The sequence below is a fragment of the Lissotriton vulgaris genome, chromosome 10, assembly GCF_964263255.1.
Source record: "Lissotriton vulgaris chromosome 10, aLisVul1.2, whole genome shotgun sequence".
NCBI classification, from domain to species: Eukaryota; Metazoa; Chordata; class Amphibia; order Caudata; family Salamandridae; genus Lissotriton; species Lissotriton vulgaris.
The window spans coordinates 770,002,173-770,015,167 of NC_141698.1; the positions used below are offsets into that span (position 1 = coordinate 770,002,173).

General features: G+C 43.5%; 1 protein-coding gene across 2 annotated transcripts in view; it reads left to right on the forward strand.

The window, feature by feature from the left end:
• Positions 1 to 12,995, forward strand: part of PALS2 (protein associated with LIN7 2, MAGUK p55 family member) — a 985,569-nt gene that overhangs the window by 134,946 nt on the left and 837,628 nt on the right. For both annotated transcript variants that reach the window (XM_086941681.1, XM_086941682.1), the window contains exon 2: positions 7,623 to 7,740. The gene's annotated coding sequence lies outside the window, so the exon portion shown is untranslated. The remainder of the gene's footprint in view (positions 1 to 7,622; positions 7,741 to 12,995) is intronic.

The following is a 12,995-nucleotide window of genomic DNA, read 5'->3' on the forward strand; positions in this document are numbered from 1 at the left end:
TCATTGTTATTCTCTGATTATGAATGGGTCAGAGAAGGGTGCAACTTATTGCACCATAAAACCAGACTCTCCAGGTTTCGGAATGCATCAGCTGAGATAAATTGCACCTGTTCCAAGTTTTTTGGGAGGAGTATGTGCATTTTGGTGCTTAATACACCAAATTCCGCATGTAACAGAGCATACTGTGTGCTTTTACCCTAGGTGAACCCTATCAGGTTTGTTTCACTTGCCGAAATTCAGGAAGCGTACAGTAAATTACATACAATCAGAATTATGAACCCGGAGCCTAAGGATTTGTGCAAGCATTGGAAAATTCTGACCCACGAAAAATCTTCACCTTTTTAGATTGTTCTGGCTAACTTACATAAAAGGCATGTACAATGTTAGATTAAGCTGAAGTGTTAAAATATTTCTGAAAGGTCTTGAGAAACTGCTGATTTTGTCTGCGTTCCTCACACACAAGCTTCCAACAAAAATGGGTTCCTGCTACCGCCTCTTGTGGGAGGTGTTGGGTGTGTGGGTGTGGTATATGGTGGTGTGGGATACTGTTAGGATTCAGACACTTGGGGTTGGAAAGGTCTGCATTCTTTATTGCCCTGTTTTACTTTACTCCTAACTAATCGTTTTGTTTGTTTTCTGTTACTCTTTTCCTTACACCCATTGAGTTGAGTAGCTCTGGCTTCTTCGTTCACTAAGGGGATTAATAGTCCAGGGTTTAAGAGTTTATGCAGAGTGTTGCAATATGAGGAGTTGAGAGCAAATATTTTCAGAAAAGGGCATCTCTATTGTCTCAACTTTAGGGAGTGGTACAAAACAATAAGGGAAATGCTGCTTGAATACTTGTTCATTCAGATTAGGTACATGCGTTTACCTAAATAAACACAAAATATTGAATATATTCATAGTTAAAAATTAATATACCACATCATTTTTACTGTTTAAAAATGAAAATTGTTACCCCTCGGCATTTATTAGTATATACAAAGGTTAATGTTACTACATGCTTCATTACTCTTTTGTCGTGAAGTAGTCGACAGCATCTGAGATCTATATGCAAGTTCATTGCATCGGTGCCTTTATTATATCTCCGATTCGTGACCTTGCAGTCCAAGAAAATGAAAAAGCAAAATCTGAAAGTTTTTTGGGAAACATAATTTTTTTGCGTTTATTGAAAGCACTCTACAGCGTGTTGAAACAAAATTGCAAGATATATCTTAATACTTTGATGTCTGAAAATGTAAAAGTGCATCACAATTTTCAAAGTCTGCGTATTACAGAGGCAAAGCTTATTGGTCGCAGCAAACTTTAATACTTGTCACTTTCACTTTTCAATCCTAGTTCTGTTGCACAGATGTAGATGAGCCCTACTCCTCACACTCATTCACTCTCATGAGTGCCTTCTGGATAAGAGACCTATGCCATGCCTGATTCCTACACTATCGAATAACTTCTACAGAGAATACTTGTTTAACAGCTTTCAGTTTAAAAGATCACCTTTTGTCTTACAACAGATGTATCTAGTTAAGTTCAGCCACTTTTCAGTGTTTGGCTCCATCATCCTGATAGACCTTATAAACATTTTTGCCAAATTGGCTGCACTTACTCACTACCTTTTACTTTAGAAAGTTTTGAGATGTTAGCAGCCTTTGGATGAAGCAGAATTTCTGATACCTCTTAGACCACATTCTTCCTTGAACCCAAGCGCTTTCACTGTCCTGGTTCAATAGAGAAGGCCTTTTTTTCCTATTGATACATTAAATAACTGGTAATATGACTCAGGGAATTGAATACTTGCTGCATAGATGTGTGCAACCATTATTTCACCAATTTATATTCCAACAGTTGGGACATTCGATTTAAATGAGCATTCTAGCGTTGGTCATGGGCGTCTTAGCCTAATGCACAGCTGGTCCATTGTGTTTCTCTTCCAAGGGATCCTCCTCAATAGTCTTGAGCACTGAATAGTCCCACCCATGTGCGGGATCCTGGAACACTGAAAAAAAGTATACTTGTCTGTATACAAAAAACATTTTGTCCCATAGAACCTTACATATTATCCTGAAGGCTGAAAATGGCCAGGTTATATTGATTATTCATTTGAAAAAACAGCCAATTGAATAGAAATGCGTCACTATAAAAAAAAGTGCCCATTGAAAATCTTTTATAAACCTTTTTTTAAAGGAAAAAGAAAGTGAATACGAAACATGTTAACTAATAGGCTGCTCTGCAAAGCATAGTAGAGAAAACTAGCACTGTACCTTTAAGGAAATCACCGTATCCCCTTGTTTCCCATCATGCCTCACAGGTGACAGGTCATTTCATTTTTCCGGCTCCTGGAACCCGAATTCTTGGGTGATTGAGCTCTGCCTATTTGGGCAAAAGTTGTTTGGAAATTTTTCCAAACCATGCATTTAGAGTTTTCACTCGACATCTGTTGTCATTTCGGGTAGTTGGACATCCTTTTCTGACAGAACACAATTAAATGCTTCTGTTAAAAATGCCTTCATTGTTGAAGTGCACTTCATGTGGGGGACAAATAAGTCCTAGTCAGACCCACACAGGCTCTACATTGTGTCTTCCTGAGCCTCAGATCCCTGAATCCTGTATCCATTTTCAATCCTTCTCGAGAAGAACTTTAAAGGATAGAAAGAAAATCAGACTACATGGGTTGCAGCAAAGGAAGAACATGCTTCCATATCTTCTAGAAGCCATGGAGAAGGTTAGTCTCCTACTAGATCTTCTTCCCTCTCCAAGGACTCCCCTAGATGCAGATCCAAGGAGAAAAGACATCAGAGGAAGAGACCTCTCTCCCGTTCAATGTCGAGAAGCATGATGTCTAACATAGCGTTGAAGTTGGAACAGATACCTATTTGCTTGCCGTCATCGGGTACAACGTTGAAACACTCCACAGTGAAATAACTCAGATGGTCACCACCAAAAACAATGTTTATGTCAAACACCTCCTCAAGTCATAAGACCACAGTCTTTGATGACAATCACCTACGTTCACGCCGAGACAGCTTCCAGTGCGTCAAGACCACCCCCGTGAAGTCAAGGCCTCCTATGTCAATGTTCAGGTCCTCTCTATCCACGCTGAAGACACTTTCATCTATGACCGATACCCCTTTAAACATGAAAGCCATCACAGCTGTCAAAAGTGACATCTAGGACAAAATCTTTGTCAACATCTGTCCACTTATCTTCTAGATGGTCACAGGAACTTATTTGAAAGAGACCTGCACTTCAGGCTCTGAATACTCCCAGTATACACACAAAATAGGGGTGGAGATGAGCATGAAAAAAACACAAACAACACCAGCATGCAAGCAATGGCACACTTGAGAGTGGTGAAAAACTGCCCTCACTCGCACACAATGTGTGTGACATGCTTCATCATAGAATGCTCCCAAACATACTCTCCATCACGTCATACACAGGAAATATTGCTTTCTGGTACATATTCACACAGGGGAGCCACGCCACCTTCCTTCTCTCCAGGTTCAGTAACATCCCCATGGCTATCTTCTATAATCTTCTCAATCTCCTTCTCTTCTCACAAGGCCACAGGACAGTCCACTGTTGACTCTTGGACATCGTTCTAGATCCAGACATAGAGCTTGAAAACGCTGTGGAGAAAGACGCCCCATATCTCACTCTAGATCAAGAAGATCTAGTACAAGGCATACAGGAGTTCACAATCTTGACACAGAAAATGGTCTTCCTTACGGACAACAACCTCAAGATCTTCAATCGGAGATTATTCTCCGATTCTCTAACACACCTTCAGCAAGGCTATCTCCAATTGATGTCTTAACAACTTTTAATGAGGTGCTAGTAAGAGGTGCACCTAAGTTGAACATTACTATGCTGTAAAAAGGAGAAGGAACAGGAATAAGAGCATACCATTCCCTGGCATGTTCTTTGCTTACCCGAACACTCTTCTCTCTCTGCTGCCCGATAGCCATCGCAAGGATCCAAAAGAAAAGGAACCTGCAACCTCTGGTGAACTGGATGCTGCTGGTCACAAGGTACCTGCAGAACCAGTCAGAGAGCGGGGAGGACCTTTTAAATCCCGGAATTCAGAAGAAGGATGGTTGCCAGAAAACGCCGAATGGGAAAGCAACACTGGTAGAGACCCCGGGAAGAGCTGCGCCGGAGAAGATATTGTGGAGCCAAAACCCACCTGTTTCCACGCCAGAGGTTGTAAGCGAGAAAACACTTGAGGATTCAATAATCCCCTCATCCTGGCTACTCGGGCCTCCACACTTCCCAGGGAAAGGACTGAGGGGAGACCGTCTCTGATTTCCCTGCCGCCACCTTCCCGAATTCCTTCTTCACTGGCAGCGATGTCATAATAGTGGACTGAAGCAGAGTCCCAGACCCAACATTACGCCCGCCACGTGTCAGGACAAACATGGCTAAGTCAGGTACGGAGCAGAATCTTTGGAGGCCGGGAGGGGAGAAGGGTGAAATCTTAGGTGTATCAAAAATAATGGCAATCTATTAGGTTGCGTTCCTTTGTTTTGTTTTTACCTCTTTTGTTTCTTTTCCTCGCTCCACTCTTATGGTTTCAAATAGTGGATGGCTATAAACCGTATATAAATAACCAATTGACGTAAGTGAAAGACTTGTTTTCTCTCAATGTTCCATTCCTTTCTTTAAGTAGCACTAATTAAAGACAAAGACTATAAAGTCCACCCTCTTGTTGGCTAAATCAGGAGCACAGTTGTTTTGCTCTCTGGGAATCAGCCTATCCTCTCTTATACCTAGCATTAGAAAGAAGAGTGACTTAACCTGGCATATTTTTCTTTTCCGAGGGCATTAGGAACCCGGGCTGCGGACCTCGCAAGGACCGAGAAAAGAAAAACAAACAACAAATTAAAGATATTTTTTTAAATCACACTGAACTTAAGAAAAACAGACAGAGTGGCTTACTGGGTTATGTAGAAGACACACATAAATAAAAACCCTCACTTAACTTTTGTATTATCTGTGTTTATTTACCCGCCAACTGACATATGCCCACTCCCAGTAAATCTACATGAGTCCTCTTTGACACTTTACATTAAAGAACGTCATCAAGACCTCTACCTCCACCCCCCCCCCCCCCCCCACCCCCCCGCAGATCCTTCAGAGGAAGAGGAGGTCGATATCAGCAATCTGCAGCAGGTAAGACTCCTATTAAACAATGAGTCATGTCTTCCCCCAGATCTGTCAGTCACTCCACTGCGATGAAGTATTGTAACACACTTTTAGAAGTTTCTGGTGATAACTGCAGACAGATGGGTCGTGAATATTGTTTACAATGGCTATTCTCGTGTTTCAAGTCCTTCTCCATCTCTTCCTCACCAAAGCCTCATATTATCAACCGGATGTATTGGAGAAAGAGGTGAATTTTACTACAGAAGAATGCAGTGAATGAGTTTCCTGTACATCAAAATGAAATGGGGTGTATTGCTAATACTTTTTGGTTCAGAAAAAGGATACAAACAGGAATTCAGGCCGTTTTACGGCCTCGGGGTGCTGAAAAAGTACATAAGAAAAAAAACGTAGAATGTTTGCATCACACCAGATCCACCTTCCACACTACATCAAAGAAACTGGATGTGTGCAATATATCTTAAAGATGCCTATTTCATCTAGAGATTGCCATGCAGACAGGATTTTATGTACAAGTGTGGGGGCCAGATGCTGCACCTCAAACCTTCCTTCACTGAACTTAGCAACATGGTTCCTGTACTCCTGCAATGTGGCCATCTAGGTCTTCATAGGAGTGCATGAATATTCCACGAGAAGCTACACGACTTCCACAAAAAAAAGATAATCATACGCCTTTAAGTGGAATAAGAATTTTGCATTTGTTGCATTCAGAGCAGCCACAATCCTTCTTGTCAAGATATATTGATACCATATATTCTTCACTTGACCAGTTCTAGTTTAAAGATTTCTTTAACCTTGCTGCTATAACTGCCTATAGGAATTCTTCATCTTTAATTTTTTTTTTTTAAATACTTATGGTTAAAGATTTTCTGGACGGTATTAAAAAGGTTTTTCTACCATTTTAAGTCCCATCTCCTCCTCGGAATTTTAACATTGTTCTCTAAATTAATGGGAGCCCTTTTTTAACCCATCCTCAAAGCCTCTATACAACATCTTACATGGAAAGCAGCTTTCCTAGTTGCTATTACTCCTATGCGTAAAGGTAGGGAGATTCAGGGTCTATGCGCTTCTGAACCATACTCAGTATTCAATATGAATAGAGTGGTTATGAGAACACACCCCATTTTTCTTCCTAAGGTGCTTTTGGATATCTGTATTAACCAAATTATTTCCTTACCCACTTTTTCCCTAATCCAGCAGTGCCAGCAGAAAAATCTTTACATTTCCTGGACTTGAAGAGTCCTGAAATGTTATCTAATCAAAGCGAAGGCTATAAGTTAGTCAGACTACACAGCCTTACCATAAATGATGGTACAATACTCACATTCTTCCCTTCTTCTAAACAATTAATTTCTAGATGGATTGTATCATGTACAATTCTTTCATACCAGATAGCAATAAAACTCCTAACTGGTAGAACTAAAGCACATTCTACATGGGGAAATACTTCTTCCATAGCCCATCTTCAAAATGTTCCCATTTCAGAGATTTGTATGGCAGCTACGTGGAGATCTCTTCGTACATTTACTAGAGTCTCCAGAGTGGATACTCGAGCAGAGCAGGCTTCTTTAAGAAACTTTTTTGGGTTATCGTTAGAGCTGTTTTTATTTCATGTCTTCCTGTATGCGAGATAGGCTTGCTATTCTTTTCAGTGCTTATGCCTATTGATGAGGATCCCCTGGAAGAGAAAGAAAAGTTACTCACCTGTAATCTTAATTCTCTTCCAGGGGAATCCTCATCAGTCATAAGTAACCCTTCCACCTCCCCAGACAGGAACTATTACAGCGCTCAACAATTGCTTCGCCCAGGATTCTTAATTTCCTTAAAAATGACTTGACCTATCTGTCACCTGTGAGGCATGAGATACGGAGGGTGTTTCTTAGTCACAGTACAATTTTTTCTCCACTATGCTTTGTAATTCAGCCTATTAGCTAACAATGCCTCAGATTCTTTCTTTTACCTTTTAAAAATGGTTTGTGAAAGATTTTCTATAGTAACTTTTTTTTATAGTGACTAATTTCCATGCAGTTGGCTTGGTTTAAAATCCAAGTATGCTTTTTAAAGTACTCTGAGGTGCGTGTGGCGGGACAATTCAGTGCTTATTACTTCGATAAGGGTTCTCCTGGAGGAGAACTAAGATTACAGGTGAGTAACGTTTCCTACTGGTTTAGTCAACATTCTCATCCTTTTCACAGACGTAGTAATGAATGGTATTTTAAACATCCTTTCTTTACAAGAGATTACATTTTAAGACCTTTACACTGTTATTTCTTTAATTGTGCTTTTAGGAGTTCCTATTTCAGACCTGTTGAACGTGCTGAAATGATTTAAACATAATACAGACCCTTTGGAATTATGATAAAGTATAGTTTCCTACCTAAAATGTAATAGCAAGTCATGTGTTCACTGTGCTCTTTCCAATGGCTTCTCTCACATTTGACATGTTTTATGTTCTGTTTCAGCCTGAAGTGTTCTTATGGGGCGGTACAAGTATTTCTTCACAGGAGTGCAGTTCTTCAGTTCGACATTTACAAGACTGGAGATTTGACCCAGTTTCCAGATTCTAAGCAAAGGAAAGAGGTAGATAACCCTAATGCAAACCCTTTACAGATTCTGATCTCCCCGATAAGATGATGTCTTTACTACGTAGGCTGCCGGTAAAAAGAGTTTCATTAAATCTGTAAAATATGCTCTCATGTTTTGAAAGAACTCTGGATGTTTCAGTTGCCATTTATGAACATCTACATGGTATTTTTCTACTGAATCTATGTTTGTAGTTAGGTAGCTTAGAGTTCTTCAACCTATATACATTGATTGAGCTTTGGCTGCACCCTGAGAAGTATTTTTCTGTAACCATACTCTGCTGGCTGTTAGGTGCATCATTCCACCTAACATTACAGTGTACCAGGGATTAGTTCATATTTAAAAATGCCATCAACTGTTGCACTTTTTGTTGCATTCATTGTATTCAGAAAGCTTTTTTTTTTTTACACTGCAGCAGGCATCGTTGGAATACTTTTATCATGACTTAACTGCAACCCTCACCCTACTGCGTCTGTTTTTTTTTCCCTTAACCCCTCCCCTGCTGATGACAGAACCGCTCCGTCATCAGCTGCGGTGGCGCTGTGCTGATGACGGAGCGGTTCCGTCATGGCCCTCCCGCCGCGCCTGCGCGTCTCATTCTATTGAGCGGGCGGGGCCCTGACGGAACCGCTCCGTCATGAGCACAGCGCAACCGACGCTGGTGACGGAGCGGTTCCGTCAACAGCATGCGCCCGCCGCTCTGCCGCCCTCCCCCCTTAGCACTGCGGCGAAATAGCCACCACAGTTAAGGGGTTAATCATCCTTTATTAAATTTTGATGGGCACAAATTATACATTGACAGTGTTGATATCCTAGTAGACCATAAGAACAATCAATCAGGGGTATTGTAAGCGTGCTACTCACCAATGAGGGTCTCAAGGTGCTGTGTGTGGGGGGAGTGTTGGGGGGGAGAGGGGCAGCATATCGGTTTAGCTGTAGAGCCAGGTCTTGAGAGACCTCCTGAAGGTGTTCAGGGAGGGGATGTCCGCTGGGAGCTCGAACCATGCTTTGGCCGCAATGTGGGAGAAGGATCTTCCGCCTGCTCTGGCTCTGTGGATATTCTGGGTTTTGCTCAATGCGCGGTTGGAAGATCGGAGGTTCCTTTTGGTGGTGGTACTATTTTTTCCACTGGGAGCCAATGGAGTCTTTGTAGGTGTTGGCTGATGTGTTCGTTCCGGGGGAGGCCGAGGACAAGTCTGGAGGCGGTGTTCTGAATCATGCCAGCGTAGAGCCCGTTTCCATAGTCCAGTCTGCTGGTGATGAGTGCTTGGGTGACTGCCTTCCTTGACTCAGGGGGGGTCCATTTGAAAGTCTTGCAGAGGGTGTTGAAGCAGCTGGAGGTGACGGCGTTGACCTGTCGTCTGTTCATGATGAGGGATGAGTTAAGTGCAATGCCATGGTTTTTGGCGTGGTCCGAGGAGGTCGGTGGGCTTCCGAGGGTGGTCTGCCACCAGGTGTTGTCCCATGCTGAGGGGGTGGTTCCAAGGACGAGGACTTCTGTCTTCGGGGTTTAACTTTAGTCAGCTATTGTTCATCCAGACTGCTACTTCCTTCATCCCTTTTTGGAAGTTGAGTTTGGCGGTGGCAGGGTCTTTTGTGAGGGAGAGGATGAGCTGGGTGTCGTCCGCGTAGGATACTATGTTTAGGCCCTGTTGTCGGACGATGGCGGCGAGGGGAGCCATGTAGACATGGAAGAGGGTCGGGCTCAGTGAAGACCCCTGTGGGACTCTGCAGGTGATTTTTGTATGATCGGAAAGGAAGGGTGGCAGTCTGGTTCTTTGGCTTCTTCCGGTGAGGAATGATCGGATCCAGTCTAGGGCTGTTCCTTGTTTGCCTGTGTCGTGTAGTCTGGCAATGAGAGCGCAGTGGAATACGGTGTTGAAGGCTGCTGATCACTGTTCCCAATAAGCCGCGCGGCTGCGCGGCCGCGCACTTCCCTACCCCCGAGCGCGCAGTGCTATATGCAGAGCGCTCACAGAGGGCACATCCCATGACAGTATTCGCGCGCCGCCGCTTTTAATAGGCGCGCGGCGTGAAAATCGGTAATTTCCAGGTTGCAGAGATAAGTATTTTAGATGTGGCCACTTGCGTGTGCCTATTGCCCTGAATCGCACGCACTGTTTGCTGTAATGTTTTATTAGTACTGCAAGGCTGCGGGGGAGATTGTCTGCCTTTATTTAGGTATCCATGTTAATTTCAGCCCCTTCACGAGCGGCGATTAACATGGATATTTAAACAAAAGAACTCAATCTCCCCCGCAGCCTCGCTTTACTGTCAGAACAATACAGCAAGTTTCAAAACACAGCGTGTGTTTTTGAGGCTAATCTGCCTTGTTCGCAGACTTGCTGTATTGGTTTGGTAGTAAAGTGAGGCTGCGCGCAGATTGAGTGTTTTATTTAAGTATCCATGTTAATCGTAGCTCGTGAAGGGGCTTTGATTTAACATGGATATTTAAATACAAGCACACAATCTCCCCGCAGCCTCGCTTTACTACCAAACCAATACAGCAAGTCTGTGAGTGCTTGGTGAAATAAATCCGTGCCCTTCTTCCATAAGCTACTAAGACCATTCCAGTCATTTTCCCTTTTTTAGCAGGTTTATTAGTCTTGTCCGAGCACTGTAGAGAAACGAAATTCCAGAATTGCTTAGGGTTGCTGAAGTTAACAGCCCTAATTATTTCATCTCAGTTTTAAAGATGTACATGTTGGTTTTAAACGTAATTACATTGTTTCAACAGCTGCCTCTGAACACAAGTACTTTGATAAGGACATCTTTGGCATCGAGAGACAAACCAGCTCGTTTTAAGTAGTTTCATAAAAGAAAATGTTGTGCTTTCCATTATGATTATATACATTCTTGATTAGAAAAAAAGAATATATGGTTTTATTGCAGGGGAATATCCAAGGAATTGTGTGGATTGGGGTGCACTGAAGCGAAACCTTTCTGGTATGTGCTGGTCGAGTGTTGTGAGTGAGGGGGTTCTGGCTCCAGGAGCAGAACTACCCGCTGTTGAAAGTCACTAAAGCACCACGCTGTTAGGCTGTGTCCCGCCTCGGTGAGGCTGTCAGCTTGTACTGAGTTTGCTGTCCAAGAGCACAGCAGAGATAACCATGCCAGACTGCCGTTGGGGCGGGGAAGGTAGCATATCGTTTTAGCAGAATGAGAACAAGCCACAAGTATCTTAATTGACTCCTTTATTCGGGTGATAACGGTGCAGTGGCGGTTTCTACATTGGGGCGTTTGGGCGCCGCCCCCCCTGATTTCTCGCCGTGCGAGAAGAAGGCAGAAACAAATGGTAGTTATTTATTTATAACTACCATTTGTTTCTGCCTGCCCTTCTTGCACGGCGAGAAATCAGCGAACTTCCTGGTTACTAACTCGAGCCTCAGGGCAGGGGGGAGTGGCTTGGGGGAGTGGCTTGCCCAATGTTGTGAATACGGACTGTTTGGACAGCCTGAGAGGCAGTCCAAACAGACAGTATTAGCAACAGTGGGCAAGCCACTCCCCCAAGCCTCCTCCCATTCTCCGTTCTGCAGGATGCAGACTCGGAGAAATGACGTATTTAGGGCAGCCAGCCGAACCAATCAGCGCTGGCTGCCATGGAGGGGAGGGAGGCTGCCTGCAGGCTTCCGTGAGGAGAGCGGCGGTATTCAAATGCAGGACGGCGGGAGCAGTCTCGGGACTCGAGTCGGGAAGCCAAGGTAAGTTTGTTATATTTAAATTAATTTTAAATGTAACCTTAATGACAGTAAGCTGGAAGCGATCTTTTACCTTATACAAAGCGATATGGTTAATGGTTAGGGCAATCTGTGTTGCTAGTTGCGATCGTGCATGGAGCGTGAAATGAGGCTTGTAGGGGTGACAGTGTTCTCATGTCGTATAACCCTGTTTCTCCTGCGCGCCGTGTCACTTCGTACTTTATATTCCGTGCATGAAGAGATGTTTAGTGTATTTTGTTTTGCCGATGCTATCTGCTAGCGAAGTGGGAAAGAAGTGGGCGTGGTCCTCGAACCAGCAGTCAGTGGAGCCCTCTTCCTCCTGACTGAGAGGAGGGGCGGGCTGGGAGCTCCAGCTTTGGTATTCACGAGAGAAAGCAGTGGCTAATGTATCTGAATGGGGATTAACATGGAGACACCCTCCGTCTCATATTTACCTCTTCTGAGGGAAACGGGTCAAAATCCGCACTCATTTGCTACCTGCTTTGAGCAGGAGCAAGTATGTTTGGGGCCATTTTTTGTGTGTCCATAGTGCTGGGGCGGGGGAGGCGGTGTATTTAAGGTGTCTCTTGCGAGACCTCACTCGGCAACGTGTACTGAGGGCCCGAGTGCAGTACGGGAATTGTTTTACGCCCTACCACTTTCAAATGTCACCAGCCGCCACTGTAACGGTGTCAGTGTAGTAGACCAGTGTTTGAAGAGAGAGTGGTCTGATCGCCCCTATAAGTATATTCGGTATTAGTAACATTAAAAAAAAGTATCACTTAAGTTTAGACATAAAAAGGCACAGTGAAATTGGCTGTGGCCTAGGATCATACATTTGGTCAAGCAGGTTAAGAGAGACGGGTCTCAGGTTTCCTAGTTACACAATTTCACCACAGCACGAGTCTCTTTCCCTCTCTCTCCCATTTTAAATCCAAGGTTAATAATTTGTCTTGGATTCTTTGAGGAGCTCCATCGTTACTCTGTGTTAAATAAATACGTGTGTAAAAGGCTCCAGTAAGTTGAAACCAGAAGAGTCTAAAGAAAGTTGATTAAGTGGGCAGGTACCACATGAGCACTCTTGTCTGTTTTTGACTTGAGGTTTCAAGAGGACCTTGAGCGGAGCCAAGCTCGTAGCTCAAGTCTTCAGAGGCTCGCACCTATACTTTTTTAAGTTAGTTTTAGTCATTTTGTGTCACGCTGCATAAGCAGCAGTGATTCTGATAAGCGCACCACAGCCCTGCTGTAGCACCCAGTGAACTCTCCCACCTACTGGAGGCTGCACATGCCATGGTTTGTATTATAGGCTGCAAAGATCTTTCTGAACTGAGGTGACTTCACTCCCTGCTGTTAGATGGCTATAATGGACTTCTTTGATAACGAGGTGAAATAGAGCGATTCTGTCCTTTAAATGTATAACCTTTGTAACGATGTAACCTGCAACTATGGTCTGATACCCCTGTAAAGCGCTCTGATACCTCCGGGTCTAGCCAGTGCTACATAAAACCTTTCAAATAAAAAAATAAAAAAATATGGGGATAGTAGTACTGGAGG